We start from the raw sequence: 13,711 nt of genomic DNA on the forward strand, positions 1-13,711 counted from the left end.
GACTGGGTTTCGTCGTCGTAGGGTTGAAAATCCCGTCCAATTAACGAGCAAAACGAGGCATCGATTAAGCTCGCGTGGAAATACGTGGAAACGATCGATCGGATCGCCGGAAACGCTGGATCCGTGGCCGGTTGTCAATTAGCTGGGACAAAAAAGCGTAAAAAAATCCGTCCCGTCGAAGGTTCTCCTCCCCCCCTCCCCCGGTTGTTTTGAGGATTTCTCTCGGTTTCGCTTAGCGTGACGCCGCAACATACATCTTTCCCTCCTTCCTTCCTTTTTTTTTTTCTCTCCTCTCCTCTCGCTTTCTATTTTCCTCTCTTTCTCCCGGTACTCTATCCCCCTCCTCCCACCGCCCCGCTTCACGATCGGTGCGCCCCCCCGTACGCCTTCCTCCCCCGCCTCTCCACCGTTTCGCCGCTTCTCGTGTGCGTGTGCGTGCGCGCGCGCGTGTGTGTGTGGATGCTGTTCCTCTCTGAAAGTCCCTTCGGAGAGGTAGGGCACGCGAATGTGGGAGGGAGAGTTTCCGGTCGCCCACGCGCCTCCGCAACAACCACTTCGCCGAGGAGTATCAGGGACAAAACATGGGCCGGCGGATGTCTCTTCTCTTCTGCGCAAATGAAGAAGTCGCCTCGCAGTTCGGCAAATATAACGAAAGCTCCCTCGACGATATACCGCAGCGGACGGTGCCACCGCGCGCCGTTTCCACGCTCGCTCTTCCGCGATTCCCTGCGACTCCTGTTCCCTTGGTACGTCCCGATCCCTGGATACCTGTTGCCGGTCCAGGAAATTGTCCTACGACCACGGCGAACGGGCTGGGAAACGAAATCTCATTGATCCCTGGTGCGGGGGCAATGTTCTCCCCGCGTCGAACGCGGTCTGGTAACTTTTTCCCGTATTCTGTGTTTTCCGTCGTTTTCTTGGAAATTCATTTTCTTACGCGTGTAACTTCTTACGGGCTTTGACAAATGCGCGCCGATTGTCGCAGCTGCAATTTCAGAATTTGAAATCAAAGTTTTGATATTATATCGCTGTATGTATTCCGTCGAGAAAATATTTCCATAGCGGCGGATAGAAAATCTGTCATCTCGCGGAGTGTGTTAACAATCTCTGAAAAATTTGTTACACCTTGCAACCACTTCTCTGAAAAAATTCGTAAACAGTACATATCTAAATACAAAAATCATAAATGACTTTTCAGAGTACACCAAAAGTGACAAATTGTAGTAAAATCTGAATGACGCTAGAAATTACTTTGAAATCACAAAAAATTTTTAAAGTAACTTAAAATAACAAATTTTTAAATTACTTTAAAAATCGGCCATTATCTTCACGTCCGCGAAGATCTAGGTCACCGAATGAAGACCAAAGATCAAAGACCGAAGGACCGAGCGGCTCACAAAAGAATACACTGACCCGAAAAGATGAACTTTCCTTGTCTCGTAGGCCCAGAACCGCGACCATAATCGCTAGCCGCCGCACAGCCGTCCGAGCTAGTGTCACTAGCTCGGCGAAGCCCACGGGCCCAAACCGAAGGCCGGCGGAGTCCTACGAAGGGTACGCTCTCCGGTTGGTCGCCGCGGAATAGAAAGGTAGCGCTTAAAAATAGCAATGACGACTGATCCGTCCACGCGTGGTCGCCGATCGGTTCTATTTGGACTCGTGGGCTAGAGGCAGGTCAAGGCGCGCGTTGGCTGGCGGCTCGTGACACGATCCTGGATCCACCCCTCGCGAGCGATCGCTCGCGGATCGCTCGCGGATCGCGCGGCGATGCGAGCAGGCTTTGCGACAGGAAGTCGCGGTACCTGCCGGGTTACCGGCTGGTAGCCGTTTATTCGAGCTGTTAGCCGGATTGAGCGATCAGCGGCTGGCAGTCTTATCGGTTGCTGGCCCGCGGCTTCTCTCTCGCGGACGATCCGACGATAGATAACGGAGGGGGAAATTAAGACGGACGGGTTTACTCCCAGAGCGCGAGCACTTTTCCTAGATTTGCGCCGGAAACTATTATGGAAATCGGTCGGTGGATCCACCGGTAAGATTTCGTTGATTGATAAGAGCGCGCACCTGGGCCGAGGTGTCTCGTGGCCGTTCGTGTCGGCTGCGCCGCGAGAGACGCCATGTTTATTTTTCACGGCCAGGCTGCCGAGCGGGAAATTCTTCGGCGGCCGATTCCAACGGTACATCGGGACCACTCGAGAACAACTCTTCTCGGTCTGACCGGTACACGGCACCACCCACCACGAAAGTACTCGAGGAACGTGGATTCGTTCGCGTTCGTCCTTCGAGAGGAGAATTCGGCGTTAAAGCCACCTTCCCTCTCGGTCCCTCGGCTGGGGAACGCCATCTCCTTCTCTCTCCCTCTCCCCCCCTCTCTCTCTCTCTCCCTTTCTCTCTCTTTCTCTCGCTCCCTGGTCGCCTATCTCGTCTCTTTCTCGTTTTTCTTTGTTCCTCTTCCTCTTGCTCGCGTTGCCTCGATTTTATTTTCCCTACGGTTCGTAGAGACTCTAGAGAAAAAGAAACCCGGGGATTTTTAGGGGGCGCGTCGACGGCGACCGTGCGAAATCGGTCTCGCCAGGCCGACGTGATCACGGTAATATTGAATAATGATATGATATAATTTAATAACCGTGCCGCCCGATGACGCTTAATGACGATAATGCCCGAGTAGGACGGCCACCTAAGATCATGGGCCCTACGCGGCCGACTTGTCCCGGCTAATCGCCGTTTGTGTGTTTACCCGCTTTGCGAACGCGGATTCTTTTCTGTACGCACTTCGTACCTTCTCAACACCGACAATGATTTTTCTTTGGACGTACTGACCACATGACCTTTACTTCAATTATTTTACCAATTGGTAGGAATCATTCGGTAGGACTCATATTAATTTCCTCGAACTTTGTCTAGTGGTTTATTGATACTTTACAAACCGGTAGCCTATAAATCGATTTTTTATCAAGGCAACCAATAATTTATTATCTATCTGTCTTACCTTTGTATTATTATATAATTATTTAAATATATTAGACACCTTTCACGATGAATAAAACAGAAATGAAACATATATTGCTTGAAGGTAATATTATGAAAATATAAAAATGTTAATAGATTCAATTACTCTACAACGATATTTACGGTTTAATAATCGGTCGGTAAAGTGTTAACCCTGCATCTTTTTATACAGCAGAACCGTGCTTAAATGAATTCTGAATTTTTTCCAGTCGGTCCAACATCTTAATTCCATCATGGGGTCCATGTACCATGAACTATTAACTACTATTGATGAGATTATCAGATAATACCTAAATGACCTTTCTGAATTTTGTCCAATCGATCCAACGGTCCAATCTTAATACATTAGCTCCATTTATAGCTCCATCGAGTCCGGTCAGCAGTTCCTGTACCTATTCCGCTAGAACGTGCTGAATGAACGACGAGTCTCCGTTTCTCTCGTTTTCGTTCGTGGCCGTACGTCAATGGGCATCGATCGGTCGAAAAACCGTGTACGCGGCTGACCGTGACCTTGATCGGCCGGTTACGTTCGATTTGATTGAAACTTTCCAGACCGCCGGCCCATTCACGATAGATCGGGAGAGGCTGTTCTATGAATACACGACGCGGTTATATCAGGTAACCGCAAGACCGGCTCATAATCGCGATCATACCGGCTCGTACGATGTCCCAACTTTATAGTCGACGTGTCTCCGGAACGTATGCCCTATACCCTTTCCAGATATAGCCTTTCAGGAAGGTACGATCGAGCTGTCCCCCTCCCCCTCCTCGCGGACACCCTTTGTTCCCACCACCCGGGAAGGGAACACGTTTTCGAAATCGCCCGGGACGCTCGTCCGCGCGATAAATAACAGGCGACGGTGGTGGTGGGGGGAGGGAAAAAGAAAAAGCAGACGCGATAGAAAAATTGTCACGTAGAAGACCCAAGCACGGTGTGTGACCGAGTTCTAAGAAAATCATTTGTGCAAAGTGGTGCGGAGTTTAATTGCTTTAAACGATACTCGTCTCCGGGGCTGCAATCAGTGTTACGTCACGGCTGGCGGCTAATACGCAGCGTTTACGCTCGCGTTCCCGCGACGCGAGGCGACGGCGACGGTGTCGCGGACATGACGGAGGGGATCAGGCCGAGAGAGCCGATCTTTTTCTTCGTTCGTCGGCTTTGGCGACGGTGACGGTGTTCGCTACCTCCCCCGAAGGCGAACCGTTCCCTTGAATTTTTAAAACACGCTTCTCCACCATTATATCCGGCCGTGTATTATTTCTTACATCACTGTTGCCTTGCAACTGTTTCAAACCGCGTGAAACACACGCTGAAACGCTCGCTGTTTACGAAGACATTAAGAAAATCGTTTTACGATTTTACGACTTCATGAATATTGAGCGTTTCGTTAAGTAGCCGACCGTATTCCGTGACCGTCGTCGTCGTCGTCGTCGTCTTGCTTTCCAGAATGATTTTTATGAATCGGCCCGCCGGACAAAAATTATACGGCGCTCACCGGGAAATTGAAGAACATTGTATTTTAACGGAGATTACTGTTTATTCAATACGCTGTCTTGGACGATTACAAATTGAACCGTGCAAATGCCTTCGCAAACTGTGCACGCGGATGATTAAAGCGCACACTTTACGTGTATCGATATAGTCGGATTCGCGTGCACGTGCGGCTGAACCTCGATTATCCGGACCAAATAGGGTGGCGTAAATAAATGAATATTAAAACAGCTGCTTAATTGCAGTGTCAGGCTTCATTATTAATTTGTGTAGTATATTGTTTTACTGGACTGCGAATTTTATGCATTTATGACGGAACAATTTAAGTGGAATAACAGTAAATTTATTTCGACAATTCTTATTTTGCGATTACTAAAAAAATTAAAATAAATTCCATACTATAATTTGTATAAAATATTATAAACGAGTCACCTTTAGCGCCTAGTACGTAACTGTTAAAAATGAAAATAAATGTCTGAATTAGTCCAGTATGTTGTAATTAGGGTAAAGAACATTTATTTTGATCCGCAGTCTACCGATCACTATAAGACTTTACCAAAAAAAGTAATCGCACTCACCGGCTTCCGATTTCTCAAATCGCGTTAAACGGGCGCCTAATCTCGGTTAGGCGAATTTCGCAGGCGGGTATCCGCGGGCAGAAATGCGAGGGCCCCCGCGAGAGAAGCGTCGATGCCCGGATAAAACCGCACCGGGCCTCGGTCCCCGGAGGATCGGTACCCCGATGGATTTACATTGGCAGCCGATTAAATTTCTCCGGGCAATTTACATCGACTGGTTTATCCATCGAATCGAGGGAATCGTAAATAAGTGTACGTTGGTCCGTGCCCGGACCAGCCGGCCCGGGCCCTGGGCCCGACCCGGGTCCCGACTCCGTTCCGGCCATCGGAATATCACCGTTTACGACTGAATCGTCGGAAAAAAAGGAACGGGGCCCCGTGAACGGGGAACGGGGGGGGAGAGGGCGGAGGAGGGAGGGAAGGATGGAAGGAATCCAGGGAAGCGACCGGGGCCGAGGAGTCGTAATTTCGGCGCGAATCGCGAGGGTTGAGAATCTCTTCGTGCGAGCCGAGAGAGGGAGGGTGGGTAGAGGGGGAGGAGTGCGTGCGAGAGGCAGATAAAGAGAGAAAGAGGAGCGGGGACACGGGCAACACAGTGACTCTTATTAATATTCGGACACCCTTTGAGGCGGAATAACTTCGTCGGAATTGGACCGAACTGCTCGGAAACGATTTCTTGATCTCGATTGCCGTTGATACCGTGTTGCGTCGGTGTGCGGTTGATGCACGATTACTGCGGTTTTTATTCGAGCATTTTATTCGATGTAGCGGAAGATTCGTTTACTTTGTATAAAAATCTGTATTCGATAAACATATAGTGTGGAATCTTATGCAAGTGTACGATTTCATGAGAAATTTAAAGGTTTCTTTGGGAGTTTAATTAATTGCACGTAACTGCGTGAAGATGAGAATTTCATTAACCTCTCAACAACGTACGAAATTCGAAATATGTATGAAATACGTGTCTGTAGTTTTTGTACAGTGATGCAAAAATAATGTTATAATTTTAATAACATTAACATTGCAACGTTAACTTTACAACACCGACATTTACAAATACATTATTGAAAAGAAGTTGTAGGGTATCATTTACTGTCGTAAGTGCAACGAATTGTTCCGCGCACAACTAGATCTCCTTATACGGCGCCGGCATTGAGTGATCGACGTAATCCGAATACACCTCTTTGTCGAATCGGACAAGATCGAAAATAATCCGCGCGATTTACAGAGCAGCAAGCCTGTTAATTCTCGTGAACGTGAATCGCGCCGCATTACGTCGTTTCCGACGATTCCGCGCGAAGCTGAAATCGCGTCGCGGAGGGTGTGGAGGGAGGGGAAAAAATATTCGAAAAAGCGAGGGGGGCGGAGGGCGGGAGGAGGAGGAGGAGGAGGAGGAGGAGGAAAGAAAAGGGAAAAATGCGCGGGTAAATAAAGATCGAACCGTCTCCCACGCCCGTGACCATTGTTATTATATATCCCGTGGGGTATTGTTCCCATGGGAAAACTGGACAGGCCCGTTCTACCACCTATAAGACACCGGCGAGCCGGCGAGTATGCAACACGCACGCATGAACGCACGCACGCAGGCACGCACACGCGGCCTGCAGCCAGACTTCGGGTACCACAAACTCAACACTCTCTCGCATGGTTTAGGTGTGTGTGTGCTGGTTGCCCGCCTCCAAGACAAGACAAGACGAGACGAGACACGCACGCACGCACGCGGGCAGGCGCACAACTACGAGGACAAGCTCTCTAGGCTGCTGCTGGCGTTGCTCGCGCGCGTGGACGCGTCACGAGGCCGGACTCGTGTGCGTGCGTGTCGGCCACACTTACGAGACAAGCGGCACACTCGAGCGCAGATTTGAGATATTGTGGGGGGCGTTCACCTCGCGTCTCGGTCCCTCGTGGTGGGCTTACCTGTGTGTGCGTCGGTGCACCAAGACCGACGCGGCGGACGCGTGCAGGTAAATGCGCCGCTCGCGAGCCGCAACCCGTTGCAGTGTCCTACGGTGGCTGTGTGCTCCATGCTGAGACGCTTTTATGCGCTGCGAGGCTCGCCGTTGCGCCTGTGAGGCCCCACCGACACTCGCCAGCGGGCCCCGTGCCCCGTGCATTTATATATATTTAGATTATTCACGCACACAGCGGCACCGGGTCTCTCTCGGTGGATGCTCGAGGAACAGGGTGCGGCTCTCTCCAACCCACCTCGCTTCACTTACCTACCCGTATTAACAGTCTAGGTGGGTATATATCCAGGCGCGAGCCACGCACGGCCCAGGATACTATGCCATATTTGCATCCATGATCCAGGACACGTGTGTATCCGCGGGAGCGCGTGTGCGTCCTTTTTTCCCCTCCTTTTCTGCTTTTCTCCTTTTCTACGTCTCTCTCCTCCTCTCCTCCTCTCCTCCTCCTCCTCCTCCTCCACCTCCCGTTCTCCTCTCGCTTCGTTCCACCGCCGTTCCATCCTGTCGCGATTTCGTCCCTCTTCATCTTTCTCCCTTTCTCTCTAGCCGTCTCGCATTGCTTTCGTTGCGTTGCCCTCTCCTCCCCCGCTCTCGGGTTTCGCGTGGCTTTTCGTTTTTGTTCCGTCCGTTTGTATCGGTTTTCGTCTCTCCTTTTACCGAACGGCCGGCTCTTTCGTTCCTTTTCGGTTTCTTCAACGGCCCTCGTTCCGTTCTCTCGCGTGCCTCTTGGCGGGGTTGCGTACGCGAGGAGAGCACTCCGGAGGACCCATCCAACGGGGACCATTATAAATCCGAAGGATGCGGATAACTTCGGTGTAGCGCGATAGGACGCGACGACTCTTTTTTTTGCTCCCCGTGGTAGCCGTACCCGTTGGTCTCCGGCTATCTTTTTTTTTTCTTTTCGAGTTTGGAAGGCTGTCACGGGGATCCTAGGGACGACGAACTCGCGATGAAAAACCGCGCGAGAACTGTCCTACGATCTGTATCCAATAATTGATCATAGGCTGTCGGCTTCTGGATGTTTTATGGACCAATTAGAAAGAGCCGCGCGCGTTCGCGTATCCGTCTGGTTTTGTTTCGCCGCGGTCGATCGGGGCGCCTAGGCAGATCCTAGGGGAGAAGTTACGTGGACCGGCATTGTTGCGTTCGCCACCATATTAAATAGCCAATCATAAATTGCCCGTCTCTCGAAGTGTTCTCGCAAAAGGGGGATATGGAAGTAGAAAGCGAGCTGCGTTTAGCGCGAAAAAGGCAAAGTATAACTCGATACTGTTATTAGCATCGGCAAAGAAGAGTAATGTATAGTATGCAACACTGTAGACTCTCGATTAACCGGTCCTCGGGTAACCGAGCCCGGGTAAACGAATGACTGGATAATCCAAAAGATTACGCGGAGCGCCGTTTACAGGCTGTAAAGTAGATTAAGACGGATACGCGTTGTTTATAAACCTTGATTAGACAGCGGCCGGCTAAAATGCGGCGTTAAGTGCAGTGAAATGCGGCGTAGGTAAAAATCCGGTGCAATGCACTCCGGCGAACAATGCGCTCGCGTTCGGTGACCAACGAGTGTTTATTTTGCGAAACGATTTCCATTTCGGCGACGAGCACAGTCGGCGATGTTTCACCGATCTGAAAAATCGTCCATTCTTATGATACGGAAATCGACAAGCGTATTGCATATCGGCCTTGAATATTGTATCTCCGAAGAACCAGTCACGCGCGAACAATCGCCGTCCACGTAATTTAGCCAGAGGCCATTTTGGAGCCGAAGTATGACATTGTAGAGTCTTTAAGGAGACTGCATTTTTATCGCTCGTAAAAAGACACGTCGCTCCCGTGACTGTCGATGCTCAACGGAGGACGCGTTAGCGTCGCCGAACAGAAGCACCGATCGGTGACAATTATAGCGGGGCATCTTTCTACCGCAGGTATACCGAAAAAACAGACCATAATCCCACGGAATCGGGACTGATCATCGTCCGTAGATGCTCGCCGCCGTTTCTCAATGGGACCGGTCTAATAGCCGGCACCCGGTTTAATTAAGACACTGCCAGCATTTTAAGAAGCGCTCGTTCACGGAATCGTGGCACCCATAAAACTTAATACGTTAATAAATCCGCGCGAGGATTCCTAGAGACTGTTCTACAGATTTGGGGAGCTCGGGGCATCGGGAATAAATTAGCCTAGCCCCGGAGAGAAGAGACCCTTCTCGTTAACACCGGCGACCCGGTCGCCGAACCGTACAGTTTCACACTTGACCAATTAGAGGAGTCGGTGCATTTTTGTTTTGGGACAGTTTCTCGAAGGAGCCGCGCTCTCGCATCTTGATCGTTGTTCGGCCTCGCTGTTAACGCAACTAGGCTATCTATAAAGCATTACCAGCTGCAACGAGACTCCGCATCCGATTCAACATCGTCGACCCCTTGCACCACGATTTCTTTCACAACGGCGTTGATTAACGCTTCTCCTCGTCCCTAATGATTTCCCCGATGGAACGAGATAATGGTATGTTGCTACGATGTCTCAATTTACGTTTATTCCTAGACCGTGATAACGGAAGGATCTTGTTCCCGATTTAAAGAGATAAGCAACATTCGTTTATCTAGCCGATTACGTATGAAATCTCAATTACGAGTCTGGACTGGTCGTTACGGAGCAAGGACTATCGCGCTGATACTTTTTAATGTTCTGTTTCATTGGCCATCTAAGTCCCGTCACCGCTGCAATTAGATGCGTAGGCATGAGAAAAAAAAAGCGCGGCAACGACACCATACGTCGCACTGAAAAGTTGCAAAACTGGAGCACGATCGGGCCGCGCGCCGATCATCATCGTTGGCCGAAGATCCGATGATCCGATTGCGGGAAACCCGCGGCAGATTAAGCCGGCCGATTATACAATCGGGCGCGTAACAGCGCGAGGCGGAATGGAGCGGAGTCGCGCCGGACGGTAACGATTTGAAAATCTGAACAAGACGGGTAGCATTCATGTGTGCCCCGGTGTCCGGTCCTCTTTCTCTGAACGGCGGACCCGTCTCTCGACCGACTCGAGTCCCGGGAGACTTTCACCGCGGCGCTCGGTTGTTCATTCATAAATTGATTATTAAAGGCTCGTCGGGCCCGTTCCGCCGCGGAACACACGTAGCAGCGCGTTACACGGTGGCACGAGCTGCGGGAGCGAGCGAGACCGAGCGATCCTTTTCCCGCTCGATCGCTCTGCTCGCTCGCTCGCCGGAGAACCGAACACGAAATAATCGAGGCGAGAGACCGCGCGCAGAGAAGAATCCTTGCGCTCCCATCGGCGGCGGTTTATTAAACTGCTCCTCCGCTATTAATTTGTCACCGGCGAGGCGTGCTTATCCGCGGTTTTTCATCGGATCCGCAACAAGATCGCGTTCCGCTCGCGTGTAGACCGCTTTTTCCATCGCGTAATCCGCTCGTCGCCGCCGCCGCCGCCGCTCTTATTAACGCCAAAGCCGGCCACGACGCTAAATCTTGACGAGTCGGTATTTATCCCCGATTTAAGTCCCCGCTCCTCGCGTGCTCTCCTGCTTTTAATTAGGGAAAAATGTTGTTTTCCGTGAGGGCTTCCCAAAGCTGCGCCGCCATTATCCGCTGTTTAGCGAGCAATAATTACATCGAGGATTTTATGAATTTATGGCGCGTCCACGGAGCGCTCCGCTATCTGGTTAATAGTTATGCTCCTTTTAGAGAGCTTTCTGTTATGATTAGATGCTAATGAAACCTTTGAGAAAGCAACGATGCCGAGCAAAAGCGGCCTTTCCGGGATTTTTCTCTCGGCAAACGTTTCTGCATTTTGAGATGCCATATTCGAGAGACCATTCCTTTTAAATAATTACGATTTTTTAATGCAAAGATTCGTTGTTTTCTTTTTTCCCGTCAGTTTCGCACGGACGTGGCCAGTTCACTTTTTTTTCGGATCCACGATTGCAGTGTCTCACGGAATCATTGTTAAAAAAAATGTTATGCCTGCGCGAAAATTTGCGGTCCGGTGATAATTGGCCGCAGACATGGCTGGGTATAGTACACAGTTTGTACTAGATTGCGTAAGGACGATGTGCGATTAGAGACTGTCTCTCGAAATCTGACATGACGGGGCTGAAACTATAGATGAAGTATGCTAGGAATGTGGACAGAGTAAACAACTGTTGCATGCTAAATGATAGATTGCAATATGCGTTAACAACACGGCAACCTTTTGCGAAAGTTAGCACCGATGATTGTGCAGAGTTTGGCGGCGAGATCCGACCGTAGGCAACCGGCTAGCCTAGAAAAACCATTAACCAATCCGTTCCGAACTATTCCAGTCATCTGAATTTTCAATCAATGGGATATTTAATTCTAGGAAGCGTTTTTTATTCGTAAAGAAATTATGCAACTTTTTGGACCAGTATTTTTCATATATATTTGTTATTCTTCAAGTGATATTTATATATTTTTACAACGAGAAGTAGTGAAAGAAACACTGAAATTGACAACTTACAGTGCTAAATTAAATTCTTACCGATCCGTACAATAAATTACGTTGTAAATGGACCGATTAAAGACTGAATTAGACAGACGTAGACCAAACATGGAGACTAAATTGTACATCAGATTAAGCCAAAGTTTTCTCAAGAGTTTTTTTTGGATAAAGATGCAGCTTTTCCTCCCTCTTCCTTGCTCTCTTGTTCTTTTGTTCTCTTGCTCTCTTGCTTCCTCCGTGCCCCTTTCCCCAACACCTCCTCGTCCTCGCATCCTCAACTCGACGTAGCCGACGTAGAAGACGACGACGACGACGACGACGAATCATCGACGTCCGCTAGCCACGGTCCCACCAATAAGTCTCTTCAAGGTTGCCATCGTTGGACTACCATAATCCGCCTCGTAGATTACTATCGGCGAGAGAAGGAACTTGCGACAGCCGCGCACACACATACACACGCACACACACAGACGCATAGACGCGCCGACATCGACGCACACATAAAGACGGGCGAGCACCTCTAGCGCTCCTTTTCTTTTCTCTTTCGATCCTCTCCCATGTTCCGCCACTTTTCTGCCGCTTTTTCTTCTCCTCCGGCCCCGTTCGAACGGCGCTCCGCCGCGAGGAATAATAATGTTTCCGCGCGGATCATTAAGAAGCGTCTAGCTTATTGGTAACGCGCGGCCCGTATCCGCGTTTGATTCGCGTTTGCCGGGAGACCGTATAATTCCTTATCTTAATTGACCCGATTAGCATACTGTTAGGGACGCCGGAGCCACGGCCCCGGAGACGATCCGTGCACGCAATTCCGCGCGGATCCCGTCACGCGGTCCCGGGTCCCGCCGATCGCGCAAACCGCTCGCTACCGGAATTTTCGATCCAGACGCCACGATCCTCCCGCCAACCCCCCCTCCTTCGATCCCGCGGGAAACGACGCCGATCGCTCTTTTACCCGAGATCTCGCGTGTCCATGTTCGCGATATTTAATTACCTTTTGAACGGCCATCTTTTCGCCGTAAATTCTCAGGAAATGCCCATGATTCCGCTCGCAGATAACGCACTGCGCGTCGCCACCTATGACAGAAACGAGAAAACGAACTGTCCCCGAGGCAATAAGTGGACCACGGATTTTATGCGTTTGTGATAAAGCTGTGTAGATCGAATACGAGACGGTGAAAACATTCGAGGAATTCGAATGTGTCGATGCAGTAGAAATGCCTGTGCAGATTTCTTGTTTTGCGATTAATGGGGACAATTTCTATTTTGCATACAAATCCGCGATCTAGTAATAAATAAGGGTAATAGGGAAAAACAGAGAATTTCTAAATAATCTAATATCAATGAAAAATAAATTAATATTCTCAAAGGTGACAATGAAATTTTGGAAACAAATATATAACGAGGATTTCCAGAATTTCGCAGAAGAATTTTTTCAAATATATAACGAAATTTGAAAAAGATTAAATTCTTGTTAATTAATACCTCTTGCGTATCTCGAAAATAACATCCACAGGAATGTCTTTGCTCTAGCTGTTTCGTATCCCACCTACACCGATTCGACAGGAAAGCGTCAAATCCGCGATCCAATCACAACAAAGCCTAAGACACATTCCTCGCTGCTCGTCGGCATAGTCGGCGCATAGATTGGACGCGGTACGGCTGGCAGGATGAGCGCCGTCGTCGGTGGTGAGGGCCACGGACGTACGGGCCTCGATGAAATTAAGACTGGCCGTCACGATTATTATATCAATTAATTACGCGGTCCTGGACCCCGAGAGATCGTGCCATCCGGCCGGTTCGGTAAGTCCGCGCGGAGGGGGCCCCCGAGCTGGCCGCGCCAGAGGGGGGCCGGGAGGCCTAACCGAGCGACTTTGCGTGCCGCAGCCCAGACGACCGACGCCGGGAATCCCAGGAATTCGAATAACGAGCCGGCTACTGTGATACACTGCTCGACCACCTTTCCGATCCTCATCGATCTTCGTCCGGCCGTTCCAGGATCGACCACGGTGTTAATCACGGCTCCTCCTCGTCCCGGCCCTGACATCCTCCCGGCTCTGCTTTTATTTTTGCGTGCCCCGCTCGTTTACCACCGTCCTCTTCCTTGCTCAGTCTGTCCTCCTCTATCTCTCTCTTTGTTCCGCTGTGTCCATCGTTATTGATTACTGACGCGACTGTGACACCGTCG

The sequence above is a fragment of the Augochlora pura genome, chromosome 3, assembly GCF_028453695.1.
Source record: "Augochlora pura isolate Apur16 chromosome 3, APUR_v2.2.1, whole genome shotgun sequence".
In the NCBI taxonomy this organism is placed as follows: Eukaryota; Metazoa; Arthropoda; class Insecta; order Hymenoptera; family Halictidae; genus Augochlora; species Augochlora pura.